Source organism: Tupaia chinensis, unplaced genomic scaffold (genome assembly GCF_000334495.1).
Source record: "Tupaia chinensis unplaced genomic scaffold, TupChi_1.0 Scaffold000009_1, whole genome shotgun sequence".
In the NCBI taxonomy this organism is placed as follows: domain Eukaryota; kingdom Metazoa; phylum Chordata; class Mammalia; order Scandentia; family Tupaiidae; genus Tupaia; species Tupaia belangeri.
The window spans coordinates 3,038,489-3,055,627 of record NW_006159439.1 but is presented as its reverse complement, the minus strand read 5'-3'; positions in this window follow the sequence as shown (position 1 = coordinate 3,055,627).

The following is a 17,139-nucleotide window of genomic DNA, read 5'->3' as shown; positions in this document are numbered from 1 at the left end:
CTGTACCTAAGTTTAGCTTGGTTTCTTGTTATATTCCAGGATTTTTTTAATATAGTTTTACATTTTATATATAGCTCTGTGATCAATTTGAGCTATTTTTTTATGAACGTTATATGGTGTGTGTCTAGATCCATTTCTTTTGAATGTCCAGATTTTACAGTCCTATTTGCTGAAAAGACTATCTTTGCTCCATCTTATTGCCTTAACTCCTTTGAGAAAGACCAATCGACTGTATTTGTGGGAGTCTGATTCTGGGCTCTCTATACATTATATATTATTACTTCAAGACCTTAATATATTGAATGTTACAGTTTTATAATAATTCTTGAAACTTACAAAAATGTTACTATTCAATAAATAATACTAACATAGCTCAAATTTCTTTTTGTCTTTATTCTTTGACCCATGTGTTATTTAGAATTATGTGCTTTGGGAGTCAGCATGTGAGATGGTGGTTAAGATGCTGGACTCCTATGTGGCTGACTGTGGTATGAGCCCCGGACCTGACAGCTTGAAATCATGCTGGGCACGTGTGCATGGGTGCCTAAAATTCCAGGCGGAAAATGGAGAAGAGATTGAGGCATGCCATCCCTGCTAGGGAGGGTGATTTCTTACTTTTCTGCTGAGCACATGTGCCCCAAATACCTTAAAAAAAAAAAAGAAAGAAAAAGAAATATATTCTTTAACCACCAAATATTTGAGAATTTCACCAGCTATCTTTAGGATATTGATTTCTAGTTTATTCCTGTGTGATCTGAGAGCAATGAATATTGTATAATTTCTAATCTGTTAAATTTATTAAAGTGTTTCTTATGACTCATAATTTGGTCTACATTGGTGAATGTTCATATGAGTTTAAGAAAAATGTATAGCTGAGAAGTCAATTATATCCAGTTTATTTTACACTTTTATTCAATTTGACTATCTTTTTAAATTGATTTTTCTGCCTGTAGAATCTAAATTTATTTTTTATTTTATTTTATTTTGTTTTCATTTTTGTTTTTGCCATAATGCATGTGCAAAGCCAGAGAAAAAGAGAGGAAAAGTGTAAAGTCTTCCCAGAGGGACTAGCCACACCACAATCTCTTCCTTCATTCTCTTCTCAGGATTTTGGGAATGCATACACATGCATCTGGTGTGATTTTTAAGTCATCAGGGCCAGAAATTGAACTGTGCAGCCAGCCATGTGGGATCCATTTGCTTTAACTTTTATCTGCTGACCTAAATCTGAACATTTCTGATAGAGAGTTGAAGTCTATACCTATGCAAGTAAATTCTTCTATTTTTCATAGCAGATCCACTTGTTTTTGCATCTTATATTTTGATGCTCTTTTGTTAGATATGTACATGTTAAAGATCATTGTGTCTCTTTAAAGAATTGACTCATTTATCATTATGTAATGCATCCACATTCCCATCTCCCCCTTTTAGGATTTTTTTTTTTCCGTAGGATGTGTGCACTCACTTGACAGAGAAACAGAGACAGAGGGGAAATGAGAAATCAGTACCTTGGGGATGGCCATGCCTCAATCCCTTCTCCTCCCTTCCCTCAGAATTTTGGGCCCACAGGCATATGCGCCCGGTATAACTTTCAAGCTTCAGGGTCCAGGACCTGAACTATAGTTGACCATGCAGGAGTTCAGTGCCTTAGGAACCATGTCAAATGCTGACCTCTTGACCTCTTTTCTTAAGGTTTTTGCCATAAGGTACATCCACTCAACAGAGAGAGAGACAAAAGAGAGAGACAGGGAGATAAATTGAGAAATCACACCCTTTTCCCAGTGAGATGGCCATGCCTCAGTCTCTTCTCCTCCTTTCTCCTTCTGGGATTTTGGATATGTACGCACACACACACACAAGCAGCTGGTGTGACTTTCAAGCCACCAGGTTCAAGACTCGAACAGTGGTTGGCCATGTGGGAGTTCAGCACCTTAACCACTATGCTACCTCCTAGCCCCTCACCGCTTTTTAAAAATTTTGCCAGAGAATATGTGCACTTGGCCATAGAGAGGTTGAAAGAGAGGGAAAGTGGGAAAGCACTTCACATGGGTCATGGTCACACTGCAATCCTTTCTCATTCATTTCCTTCCTTTTGAGATTTTGGGAATGCATATGTACATATGTGGTGTTTTCTTCAAGCTGTCAGCCTGGAATTTGAACTATATGGTAGGCCATATGGGACCCAGCCACCTTGACCATCATTCCATGGGCTGGATATCCCTTTCTTTAACTTTATTATTATTATTTTTTTTAATTATCAGATGTACATGTGCTCATCAGAGACAGAAAAACACACATAGAGAGAAGGAGAAACATCCCCAAAGGCTTGGTTACATTATGATCCCTTCTCCATTTCTCCATTACCTGAGGATTTTGGCCTCTTACATGGCCAACTGTGGTTTGAATCCTGGTCCTGGTGGTTGTCAACTATGCTGTGGCTTGGGCCTGGATTTGAATCACAGTTTGCTATGTGGAATCTGGCTCTCTTAACCATTAGGCTATGGGGTTGACCCAGTAATGCCTTCTTTATTCCTAATAATTTTTCTAGCCTTAAAGTTGTCTTTGCTCAAAATTGATATAACTAGTCTCATTTTCTTTTCATTGGTGTTAGCATATTATAGCTTTCCCCATTCATTCAATTGTACTTATGTTTAGTAGGTTTCTTGTAGACAATATATAATTTGATCTTGATCAATTCTGGCTATCTGTTTTTTAATTGGTGTACTTAGATAATTAAGGTTTAAAGTGATTGTTGATATAGTTGGGCTAATATCTACTCTTTTGTCTCCTACTCTGTCCTTTGTCATTTTAATTGAGCATTGAATGTGATTCCATGTTTTTCTCCTTTTTTTACATATTAATTTTACTGTATTTGTCAATATTTTTAGTGGCTGTCCTATAATTTGAAATACATATTTACAACTATATCTCCACTTTTTAAATAACTCTATGCCACATCCTGAGTGGTGTGAATACTATGAAATAATAAAACATTCCTAATTTCTCCCTCCCTTCCCTGGTATCAAAGCAGCCATGTATTTCACTTATACATAAACATGTCTAGGCATATAACTAGACACAGTGAAGCACACAGTTGCTACTATTATTTTGAGTAAATTCTTATCTGTTACATAAACTGGAGCAAAAGCAAAATAAAAGTTTTAATTTAACTTTTTTTTATTTTTTTCCCAACACTTCTCCTTTCTTTATGTAGATCTGAGTTTCTGACCCATATAATTTTCCTTCTCTCTGACAAGTTCCTAGTAATGTTTTCTACTGGCAACAAATTCTTTCAATGTTTATCTGAGCAAGTCTTTAATTCTCTTTCACTTTTTAAATATAATCTTGCAGAGTACAGAATTCTAAGCTGACAATGGAGTTTTTCTCTAAACACTTTAATTATTTCACCCCACTCTCTTGTTGCATGGTTCCTTTAAAAGACTCAGATATAATTCTTATCTTCTCTCTACAATAGGAAAGATGTTATTTCCCTCTCTGGCTTCTTTCATGATTTATTTTTACTTTTTATTTTTCTTGATTTTGAATATAATATTGCCTAGGTGTAGTTTGCTGTTTTTGCACTTGTTTTGCATTTATCATGCTTGATTATCTGAGCTTCCTGAATGTATGGTTTAGTGTCTGAAATCATTTTAGAAAAATTCTATTACTACCTCAGATATTTCTTCTGTTTCTTCCTCTCTTCTCTTTCTGTTATACCCATTAGATACATGCTACATGTTTTGTAGCTATCTCACAGTACTTGGATATTCAGATCTAGTGTCTTGTTTCTTTCTTTTGTCTTAGTGTTTTCTGTTTTGTTTCTGTTTTCTTTCAGTTTTTCTATTTTTTTTTTTTTGAGAGGTTTTTCACTATAGGGCACATGCGCTGGCCAGACAGACAGAGACAGAGAGACAGAAAGCGAGAAATCACCCCCCAGAGGGGATGGCCACACCGCAATCCCTTCTCCTCCATTCTCCTCTCGGGATCTTGGGCACGCACGCACATGCCCCTGGCGTGGGTTTTAAGCCACCGGGTCCGGGACGCGAACTGCGGTCGACTACGTGGGAGTCCAGCGACGTAGCCATTACGCTAACTGATGGTTCCCAGTTTCTCTATTTTGAAAGTTTCTATTAAGATATTCTTGGGGCCAGCAGGTGACACAGTGGCTAAAGCACTGAACTCTGATGTGGCTGATTATGGCTTCAGTATTGGACCTGGCAGCTTGAAAATCACACTGGATGTGTCACATGAATATCCAAAAATTCCAAGAGGTAAATGGGGTAGAAGGGATTGTGGCATGGCCATTCTCTTGGGAGGTGATTTCTCCCTTTCTCTTTCACCATCTCTGTCTTTCTCCAATGGAATGTGCACACACACACACACACACACTCAAAGTGAAATAGTCTTTTCTCAACTGTGTTCAGTTGAATGATTAGTCCATCAAATATAGTCTTTGTTTTTGTTACAACGATTCTCATTTATAGCATTTAAAATAATTTTTCTTAGAATTTTCATCACTGCTTATATTGTCCATCTCTTCTTACATGATGCATACTTTCCATTGAAACCATTAGTAAATTGACAACAGCTGTTACTCTTCTGATCATCCCAATGTTTCTGTCATATCTAAGTCTACTTCTAATGCTTGCGCTGTGTCTTCAAACTGTGTTTTTGCCTTTTAGAATGCAGTTTTGTTTTGAACGCCAGGCATAAGGTACTGGGTAAAAAACTGTAGTAAGTAGACTTCAGTAATGTGACGGTAAGGGGTGTGTGTATGTGTGTGTATGTGGTGGGGAATTCTATGTCACGTGATTATCTTTTTTTTTAGTAATCTTGTACCTCTAGGCTGAGAACCTCGCAAGTACTTTTTAATCCATCCTGCAACATTAGATAGATCAGAATCATTAGAGTGAGCTGAAATTAGGCACTTCCTTTCCCCAACGTGGAGGACAAAATTGGACTAAATTTGGATATTTCCTTTCCATCATGTTTGTAGATGCCTTAAAAAGCACCAGTAATTCACGGTCTGTTAAATTTTTCTTGAGAGCTGGCCTTGTTATGAAGAACCTAGTGGACTAGCATTTTTAAAACGGTTCCTTTTCCCTTCCCCCTGAAGAAAATGTGAGAGGATCTTTTCCTTAGTCAAATTCTTGGAAGCAAAAGTCAAAAAACTGTGGTAGTTCCTCCAGCTTAGTTCCTTAGGCATTTTTTTACTCTCAGAGTTGGTCACACTGTGCCTCTGGCAATTTTTAAATTATAGTTTAGGTTTTGCTGCTCCAGCACTGGTTCCCACAGAGGTTTCTTGTAGTGAGTTTTTGCTGCAATGACTTGTAATTTTCTCTATTCACCTGTCTGTATTTCCAGTTTAGAGGTAGTGGTTTTCCCAGATCTCTGACTGATCCCAAAAAAGCTGTTAATTCTTTTCTTTTGTTTGTTAAGCTTTTTACTGTTACGACAGGATAATGACTTCCAAACTTACATGTTGACTGAGAACTAAGAAAACTGTTTAATATGTGAATTCCATGTATTTGAAAGATACTATTATATAGCTTGTTTAGAAAACCTTTTTTTCCCCTTGTTTATTGTCTCTATTTTACAGTTCAAAGATATTTAGTCTGGGGACAATTTGTATGGTTATTGAGGAAATGTGTTAATTCAATAAATATTATATTTTAATATTAAATACTTTATTAAATTTTCCATAAATAAAATAAGACTAAAAGGAGACTCTCATGAGGTGTGGAAGTTAAGGTACTGTATTCCAGATGGCCAATGTTTCAGTTCAAGTCCTGGACCTAGCAGCTTGAAAATCACACTGGGCACATGTTTATGCATGCCCCACATCTTGAGAGGACACCAAAGGAGAAGGGATTGTGGTGTGGTCATCTCCCTGGGGAGTGATTCTCATTTTTCCTTTTGAACTTTCTAGCCAAAATTTAATAATAATAAGTTAAAAGAGAGAGAGAGAGACCAATATGACTGGCTGGCTCCATAGCCTCGTGGTTTTAAGGGAACCATATCTCATAGTAATTCAAGTCCTGATTTATATGTATGTGTTCCCAAAATACTGACAATGTGGATAAATAAAAGGAAGGGATAACAGTGTGATCATGCCCCATTGTAGGGTTGCTTTTACCTTTCTCTGTTTTTCAGTGTATATGCACTCTGACAATGAAAAATATAGAAAAAGCACAAAATATATAAAGAAGTGGGACACTAAGTCCCTTTTCTTAGTACCATAAAATGACAGTAATCATGAATACAGTATTAAGATGTTAAAATTATCCTTGATTGGGACCAGCCAATTGCATAATGGTTATATTGCTCGACTCCCACATTGCTGACCACAATTTGAATGCTGGACTCACAGGCTTAAAACACACCAGGTACAAGTGTGCACATGTTCAAAATCCTGAGAGAAGAATGGAAGAGAAGGAACTGTGGGGTGACTAACTCCCCTGGGGGTGATTTCTCACTTTCTATCTCTCTGTCTTAAATACTTTATTAAATTTTCCATAAATAAAATAAGACTAAAAGGAGACTCACAGGAGGTGTGGAAGTTAAGGTACTGTATTCCAGATGGCCAATGTTTCAGTTCAAGTCCTGGACCTAGCAGCTTGAAAATCACACTGGGCACATGTTTATGCATGCCCCACATCTTGAGAGGACACCAAAGGAGAAGGGATTGTGGTGTGGTCATCTCCCTGGGGAGTGATTCTCATTTTTCCTTTTGAACTTTCTAGCCAAAATTTAATAATAATAAGTTAAAAGAGAGAGAGAGAGACCAATATGACTGGCTGGCTCCATAGCCTCGTGGTTTTAAGGGAACCATATCTCATAGTAATTCAAGTCCTGATTTATATGTATGTGTTCCCAAAATACTGACAATGTGGATAAATAAAAGGAAGGGATAACAGTGTGATCATGCCCCATTGTAGGGTTGCTTTTACCTTTCTCTGTTTTTCAGTGTATATGCACTCTGACAATGAAAAATATAGAAAAAGCACAAAATATATAAAGAAGTGGGACACTAAGTCCCTTTTCTTAGTACCATAAAATGACAGTAATCATGAATACAGTATTAAGATGTTAAAATTATCCTTGATTGGGACCAGCCAATTGCATAATGGTTATATTGCTCGACTCCCACATTGCTGACCACAATTTGAATGCTGGACTCACAGGCTTAAAACACACCAGGTACAAGTGTGCACATGTTCAAAATCCTGAGAGAAGAATGGAAGAGAAGGAACTGTGGGGTGACTAACTCCCCTGGGAGGTGAATTCTTGCTCTCTCTCTCTCTCTTTCTCTCTCTCTCATAGGGTACACTCACCCTATAGCAAAAAAATCTCTATAAAAAAATGGTCCTTAGAGGACCAGCAGTAAATGTAATGGCTATGTCGCTAGACTCCCATGTAGTCAACTGTGGTTCAAGTCCCAGACCCAGTGGCTTAGACTCATACCGGGCACATGTGCATGCATGCCCAAGATCCCGGGAGGAGAATGGAGGAGAAGGGTTGTGACATGGCCATCCTCCCTGGGGGGTAATTTCTTGCTTTCTGTTTCTCTGTCTCTCTCTGTCTTTCTGAAAAGTGCATGTGCCCTATAGCAAAAACCTCTCCAAAAAAAAGAAAAGAAAAAAAGAAAAGAAAAGAAAAAAAGAAAAGAAAAGAAAAGGAAAGGAAAGAAAAGAAAAGAAAAAAAGGTCCTTGGGATCAGCAGTTAGTGTAATGGCTATGTCACTGGACTCCCACGTAGTTGACCGTGGTTCGAGTCCCAGACCCAGTGGCTTAAACTCATGCCAGGCCCATGTGCATGTGTGTCCAAGATCCAAAGAGGAAAATGGAAGAGAAGGGATTGCGGTGTGGCCATTACTCCTGGAGGGTGATTTCTCACTTTCTTTCTCTTTTTGTCTCTGTCTCTTTTTGTCTTTCTAGCAAGCCATATACTCTATAGCAAAAACCTCTCCAAATAAAAAATGGTCCTTAATATTGACAATTACTCAAATTTTTCTGTTCAATGAAAGTTTGTGATTACTGTGGATTATAGTCAGAAAATTATTTTCTGATTCTCTGCTTCTCAGGTACTACAAGGATGAAAACAACATACTACCATTCCCTATAGAATAGCACTGATTTTCAAATAATGTGAGTAATCATAAAGGAAATATCACTTATCAAATGATGTATGTTTGATAAATACGAAATGTTACCTCTGCAGTTTATACTGATAAGCTATTAAAACCACTATTTTGGGGACTAGCAGTTAGCATAATGGCTATGTCACTGGACTCCCACATAGTCGACCGCGGTTCGTGTCCCATACTCGGTGGCTTAAAATTCACGCCAGGCCCGTGTGCTTGCATGCCCAAGATCCCGAGAGGAGAATGGAGGAGAAGGGATTGCGATGTGGCCATACCCCCTGGGGGTGATTTCTCACTTTCTGTCTCTCTGTCTCTCTCTGTCTGTCTGGCAAGTATATGCACCCTATAGCATAAACCACTCAAAAACACCCCAGTATTTTGAAACCTTAAAATATTATTTCTCTCATGATAAATTATGAAGTGTTTTCATAAAACCAAATAATTTCTTTTTGATTATTTACATTTGTTCCTTGAGATATTTTCTTTACCTTCTACATGTAGTATGCCAATGAGAAATGTAAGTTATTGCAGATCTTGTAGTTAATAGTGACATCTTAGAAAATAATTAACAAAACTATAGGCCATAATTTCTTCCCTAGATATGGGGCCATTCCAGGACAAGATCCAGAGAAAATAAGGACTATCAGAGAGAAAATCAACAGTAATGACAATGGAGAGAGTCTTTGGGAAGTAACATAAAGACAGAAAGCATTGATAGACTGGAAGAATTCCTACATATAAGCTTTTAATAGTAATAAGTCTTTCCTGATTTTTTTTTCTTACATCAGTTCTCTAAGAATATTTAGGAAGACTATGATCATTATTTCTACAAGGTATGTGCACATGCACACACATACACACACATGTGCATGTGTGCACACAGATGCACACATCATGCATACTCTACAGATTTCTCTCCATCCTGCCTTTTTGTCTTCTTGGGGAAAGCCACTGACTAGGTTAAAACTCTAAACCTAGAGCTGCTGTTTTGGTTATAACAGTGCAGGGAAAACTGTACCACTTACATCAGTTCTGTCCAATAGAATTTCCTGCGGTGATGGAAATTTAATATATATGTGCTGTTTAACACAGTATCTACTGGTTCCATGGGGCTATTGACTACATGGAATGCAGCCAGTATGATTATGGAATAGAAATTTTAATTTCAATAATTACTTTTTGTTATAAAAATTTATATATCCACATGTGACTAGTAACTATCATATTGTCAGAATAGTGTATAGATTCTAGATTTCCGTTTCTTTGCTTTTCCCGGCAGTGAGTTGCTGCCTTACTGCTCTATCAGAGTGGTGCTTAACTCCAGCTGCACATTAGAGTAGTTCAGGGAGCTTTAAAAACATCAACTTTTTAGCATCACTTTGATGATTTTATTGTGAATTCAAGGTTAAGAATAATTGCTGCAGCCCAAGTGTAGATTCACAAATCTTTCCTTATCTCCACTAGTACAGGTACAATCATTTAAACCACCTAAAGTTATTCAAGGCTTTGTGATAACAGGCTGAGAATAGGCCCAGAGCATACATTTATCCTAATCAATGATTCTCAAAATGTGTTCAGTGGGACCTTAGATCCATCATTTGCTAGTAGAAGTTTTGTTATCAAATTAGTCTGAAAAATTTGGGAGTAAAAAAAAATTCAAATAAGTTTTTTTTTATTGCAAATTTCTCCAAGAGTTCAAATGCTAAGATACTGAACATTTTCAAGCAGGATAGGATGTATCAATGTTATTTTTTCACCTATAACTTGTTTGGTTATGATTTACTAAGAGACATTCTTTAAGAGCTGTGATTTTTCAATTATATCTTTGAAAAAAAGACATTGATAATATGGCTTATGAAGTGAAAAAATTTTCTTGTTGCCAACTTGAGAAGACTAGAGTTTGATCTCAGTAAAAGAACTGACAGGTTTCTTTATTATATGTATGCTAATTACTTTTAAGTTGGTTCCCTTGGTAGATGTTCATTCATATTCAGACTCTTGGTTTCAAGTTAGGAGTATAGAGTCAGTGTGCCAAAATTTAATAACCATTTTTAAGAACTATGAAAGATCTAATTTTACCCTACTTTTAAGCTAAGAGTCATCCACACTGGGTCACCTTCCATTCTGCCCCCAGCCCCCATTACAACAGTATAGCTGATGGCAGAAGACAATAAACTTACAAGTCAGAGACAGAGAATGTATTATGCATGACATATCAGGCATCACATGCTTCATGCTTGCAACAATTTCTTTGCACACCAAGGCCCATGGGTGCAAGCAGAGACTCTGATGGATGCTTTGTGCACAGCCGTTATATGGCACAGCCAAGGAAGCCTGAGCTTAGGAAATACTGTTTTATGAGAACTTTCTTGACAAATCTGCCCAATCTTTGCTCTGTAGGACTATAGTATCTTCTTCTGAAGACATATATACCCTCTGCTCTGTAAGAAGACACTACTTCTGTCTTCCAATGTTTTTATGCCAACATTTTTGAATAGTCTGAAATAAAGATATCAAAATATCTACGCAAGATGTGCAGAGGTGCAGAAGACACATGGAGAATTTTTCCAGACATCATTCACTAGCTATGTTACCTGAGTTATCAATGAAAATAAAGCATGAAATAAAAATTATATCTACTTTATAGAATTCTTCAGTGCAGGACCATTCAGTGGCATAGTGGTTAAGGCATCTGGATCCCACATGGCCCACTGCGCAGTCTCAGAACCAGTGTCTTGAAAAACATGCCAGGAGCATATGTGTGCATGCCCAAAATGAAAAGAGGGGGTAATGGAAGAGAAGGGATTGTGACATGACCAGGGGGCACTTTCATTCTGCTCCCTCCCTCCCCATCTCTCTCCATTGAGCACACATGCTCTCTGGAAAAAATATTTTTTGAATAAAGAATTATACAGTGTATTAACTAAAGTGTTTCTAGGGCTAGCAAATGAAAAAATCAGCTTAGCAAAATAAATAAATAGCAAAATTTCTACATATTTCTATAAAAGATTGTAATTTCTCAGTAATGATTTTTGACTGCATTAATATTTGCTATCAAAGATAAACTGTCATTTTCCTGTTGCATAAAAGATCTATCAATGCAAAGAACCTAATCACTCCCTTTTTCCTTCTCTTCCTTCCCTAGTTACAAGACCCTGGATCCTACAAGTAGCTTTCTGACCTCAGAAAGATGTATCTGGACCAGGGTTTTCGTTTTTGTTTTTCTATTTTTTAGAGGTTTTGTTGTTGTTGTTGTTTTTGCTCTTTTTTTTTTTTTTTTGCTATAGTGCGCATGCACTCACCAGGCAGAGAGACAGTGAGACAGAAAGTGAGAAATCACCCTTCAGGGAGAATGGCCACGCCACAATCCCTTCTCCTCCATTCTCCTCTCAGGATCTTGGGCACGCACGCACACGCGCCTGGCGTGAGTTTTAAGCCACCAGGTCCAGGACACGAACTGCAGTCGACTATGTGGGAGTCCAGCGACATAGCCATTACGCTAACTGCTGGTCCCAGGACCAGGGTTTTCAATATTTATCTACTATGGCTTTTACTAATACATGAAATCTCCACTTATATAAACTTATGTATGCAAGTTACACACATCTTGCTTCAACTTCGGGAGTGCATGCTAAGCTATTTTTTTTTTTCTACAACATTTTACCATTTCTATCTTAGGGCCAATCTTTCTTCCCTCAGTTGTTTCACCTAGGCATTCTGGTATAATGCTACACTTGAGGATGCTCTGCAAGGCTTAGAGACACCCTTTTTAAGTTTTCATTGAACCAACAATCCCATCTACTCTTAGATTTTCCCCACTTGACCTATGTGAAATTTCATCATCTAATAACTATCGTCTTGACTCTTCATCATAATCCCACACACAGACCAGTGAATTATGTGTTCTATCTTTTCTTAGAAGATCTGTCTAAGCATTAATCATATTTACTGAATTCTGTTTCTGGTTTTGTTGTTGTTGTTGTTGTTGTTTTTGAGAGGTTTTCATTATAGGGCATGTGCGCTCGCCAGACAGACAGACAGAGACAGAGAGACAGAAAGCGAGAAATCATCCCCTGGAGGGATAACCACGCCACAGTCCCTTCTCCTCCATTCTCCTCTTGGGTTCTTGGGCACGCACGCACACACGCCTGGTGTGTTTTAAGCCACCAGGTCCAGGATGTGAGCTGCAGTCGACTATGTGGGAGTCCAGCGACATAGCCACTACGCTAACTGCTGATCCCAGAATTCTGTTTCCTTTTTTAATGATGGAAAAACAGGTATAAGCTTTTGTTATATTATATATTCTTTCTTTTTTTCATTATTATTATTTTGTTAGGAAGTTCATCATTCAAGTACTTTCCATTTGGCTGCTGATACTCAAAATCAATATTTTGGAATTAAAACAAGGAAAAAAAGTCATATTTTCTTTCCTCCAAAAGCTTTACTCACAGAATTATCTTCACTGACTTCAAGAACTGTGACTCAAACCCCAAATTCTCAAATTTCAAATTGTGATTAGAACGCCTAATTGTTGTGCTGCCCCATACAGAAAAGAGTGTTGGAGCTCCTTACTAGAACCTTAAAGTGATGAGTCATTAAGAGGACATTAAAAATATATTTCAGTTAAAATTCTCAAAATATTTTCTGTTAGTCATATAAAGGATCTTAAGATAGGGAGATTGGGACCGGCAGGTGATGTGGTGGTTTAGGGCACCAGACTACCACACAGCTGACCATGGTTCAAGTCCTGGAACTGGAAGCTTGCTTTCTCACTTTCCCAAAGTCAAGAACCTTGTTGGAAAAACCGGGACCCTTGATCCATTTTTTTAAAGGTGGCTGTGTGAGTGTCTTTGAAGATTTGTCTACTCATATTTGTATGGACCACCTGAGCCTAATGATGATCATATCCTACCCAATCCTTGCTAAAAAATAACCAACCTTTCAGGGTAAAAATACACAAGACCATAGTTACTAGCTTTAGTAGATGCCCTACATTCTTGTCTGGCCTGTAGGTCTAACTATAAGCTAGCATAACCCAGAATGTCATGCTGAAATAAATTGTAAAGCAAAGAAATTATAGCCCACAGTACTTAGTTGCTGGAATGACATAGCATTTATTACTAGGGGCAATGAGAGAGAAATATGAGTTTACTGGATCAAAGAAATAGGAACAGAAGCCTGAATAAGAGTAAAAGTTTATTTACTTTGGGCTCTAGCTCATAAAGAGAATTTTATTTCTGGTAAGATCCCCAGAGGATGGTACAAACTTGCTAATACAACTGGATCTAGAAGCTAAGAAAAGGTATTGGCTCACACCAAGTGAGATTAAAGTGCATAAATTTCCAGCAGACAGTAAAAGAAATAAATCCAAGGAAGATAGGCTTACTGGAATAAATATATTACGTGAGACCAAAGATTATGTGAAGTCATTCTGAGCCAATCCATAGAATTGGATTTCATGACCTACAGACACAACATTCACCAGGATAACAGAAATACACTAGCCAGGAAAATGACTAACATAAGGCATCATTAGGAACTTCTATTGCAGCTCTTCTCTGTGAGGTCAGAGCTGATGGTAGGGAACCTGGCTTGTTGAAAGCACTGAAAATGAATGTCATGGTCCCAATGTACTAGCATCCAGGTGGCAGTGTTTAACCACTAGTCAGGGAGGTGTCATAATGAGAGACAAATTGAGATGACCCCTCTTGGCCTGACACACAGTGAGTCATGGAAATGTTTCACTGTTTAAAAGAACCTGGCTTCCCTCAGTGTCAAACAAATGGGTAGCCAACAAAGGCACTACTAAATTATGAGTGTGTGTCTGTGTGTGTGTGTGTGTGTGTGTGAGAGAGAGAGAGAGAGAGAGAGAATGGTGAATATGAAGCTGAAAGTAGATGCTCCAATAAACATAATAGTACCTTGTTCAGTTTCCACATCTGAGCCAATTTTCAAAACTGAAACCGAACTTAGCAGCTGAACAGATGACCTTGTCCTCAAGGATTAGGACCCTAAATTATCAGAATCATTATCAAGTATAATGGTTTGTCCATTCCTTCCTCAGAGAGTCCAATGGCTACTTACTTGAGTGATTGCATGCTGGATTAACAAGGAATACAGATATTTCAAGGACTGCTACCCATAGAGTTCAGTTGCCATTGATACTTGGTGACTTCAAGACTTACAATGTGCCCTTCTGAGAGTGCAAATATGTGGTTGTCAAATAACACTAGATTGTCAGGAAAGTTATGAGATATTTTCCTATGCAAAAATGCATCATGACTTTCTTGATAACCCAGTAAATAAAATGTTGCCAAATTCCAATTTATTCTAAGTCACCCAGGTCTTTAAAGTTAAGTAATGGTCATTTGTATGGTTCCAGATGCATTTCTTGAGATTGATAAACATGGCGGTTTCATTAGCACACACACTGGATTCCTTGGCAGTGGGTTAAAGTGCTATCACAGTGAATAAGGCTAAGTGGAAGCTTCACAAACTGCAAGACCTCCCAGTCAGGATAGAATAGTATCGCTTTTTGGGAAAAGAAAAGTCAGATGTCACTTCTTAAGCTCTTAAGAATGAAAGGGCAGAGTTTTTGTTTTGCTTTGTTTGTGTTTGTTTGTTTGTTTTTACTAGTGGTATATGCACTCACCAGAGAAAGACAGAGAGAGAAAGTGAGAAAGTAACCCTCTCACCCCCGCAGTGCGATATGGCCATGACACAGTCCCTTTTCCTCCATTTTCCATCTTGTCAAGATGAGACTAAAGTGGTGAAATAGAATTTCATGACTTTTGACTAAAACATTGCTGATTTTTTTTGCTTTGTTTTCAATTTTAAGGGTTTTTGTCTTGTCTTGAGGTGCTGATGGGTTCATGTACCTAATATTTAAACAGAATTACAAACTGTTTCCTGGATTTAAGTTTTAAGCATATTTCCTTAGAATTTCTTTGATTTATTTAAGGTAAATTGGCTGTTCTTAAAATTAAAACATACAGTAATAAATACATAATTATAACACTAACACTAACCTAAACCGAAACTATAACACCAACCCTAACCTAAACCTAATCCTAATTCATACCCTAACCCTAACCTAAACCTTAACATAATCCTAAACTCTAAGTCTTACTCTAACCTAATTCTAAACCCTAACATTAACCCAACCCTCACCTAAACCTAGCCCAAACTCAAAACATAACTCAAACCCTAACCCTAACCAAAACCTAATCCCTAACCCTAAAACCAGTCATAACCTAACCCTAAACATAACTCAAATCCTAACCCTAAACCTAACCCTAACCCTATCCTAACCCTAACCGTAACCCTAACCCTGACCCTAACCCAAACTGTAACCCTAAACATAACCCTAACCCTTACCCAAAACCTAATCTAACTCTAACTTTACCTATAAATGTAGCATGAACCCTAACCACAACCCTAAACCTAACCCTAACAAAACCTAACTATAACCCTAATGAAATCACTAAACCTAACCTAACCCCAAACCTAACTCTAATTCTAACCCTAAACCTAACCTAAACCTAAACCCTAAACTTAACCATAACACTATCCTAACCCTAACCCTAATACAAACACTAACAATAAACCCAACCCTAACCTAACCCTAACCATAACTCAAACACTAATTGTAACCCTAACTCTAACCTTAATCCCATCCCTAACCTAACCCTAAACCTAACTCAATCCCTAATCCTAACCTAATCCTAAACTGTAACCCTAAATTAACCCTAACACTAACCTTAACCCCTAACCCCAACCCTAACCTAAACCTAAAACTAATTTAATCCATAAACTTAACCATAACATAATCCTAAACCATAATGCTAACCCAATCCTATCCCAAAGCCTAACCCTAAACCATAACCCGAACCCTAATATAACTCTAACCCTAAATCAAATCCTTACCTGAATCCTAACCATAACCCTAATCCTACACATTAATTCTAACCCAACCCTAACCTATACCTAACCCCAACCCTAGCCTAACCATAACCCTAACTCAAATTCTAACCTTATGCCTAACCCTAACCTAAATCTACACCTTAACCCTAACCCCAACCCCAACCCTAACCTAACCCTAAACCAAACTCACTCTGTAACCTTAACACTAACCCTAACCCCAACACTAACTTAACCTTAACCCTAACTCAAACTGTAACACTAACGATAACCCTAACCTAATCCTAAACCCTAACTCCAACCCAACCCTAACCTAACTTTAACCATAAATGAAACCTTAACCCTAAACCTAACTCCAACCCTAACATAACGCTAAGTATAACTGATACCCTAACCCTAACACTAACCCTATCCTTAATGCTAAACTTAACCCTAACTATAGCCTAACCCTAAACCTAACCCTAACCCCAACCCTAACCTAAGGCTAACTTTAGTTCAAACCCTAAACCTAACACTAACCCTAACCCCAACCTTAACCTAACCCTAACACAAACCCTAACCATAATTCAAACCCTAATCCTAATGCTAACCCTAAATACTAACCCTAACCCTAAACCTTAACCCCAACCCTAACCTAACACTGACCCTAACTCAAAACCTAACCCTATTTCTTTTTTTTTTTTTTTTTTGGGGGGGGGAGGGGGTTTGCAAACGGCGCATGTGCTCGCCAGACAGACAGAAAGAGACAGAGAGACAGAAAGCGAGAAATCACCCCCCAGGAGGGATGGTCACACCACAATCCCTTCTCCTCCATTCTCCTCTCAGTATATTGGGCACGCACGCACACACACCCGGTGTGAGTTTTAAACCACTGGGTCCGGGATGCAAACCGTGGTCAACTTTGTGGGAGTTCAGTGACATAGCCATTACACTAACTGCTGGTCCCATTCTAACCCTATTTCTAAACCTAATCCTACATTCTAACCTTAATCCCAATACTAACCTAACCCTAACCCTAACTGAAAACATAACTTTAACCCTAACCTAAACTTAAACACTAACCCTAATCCCAACC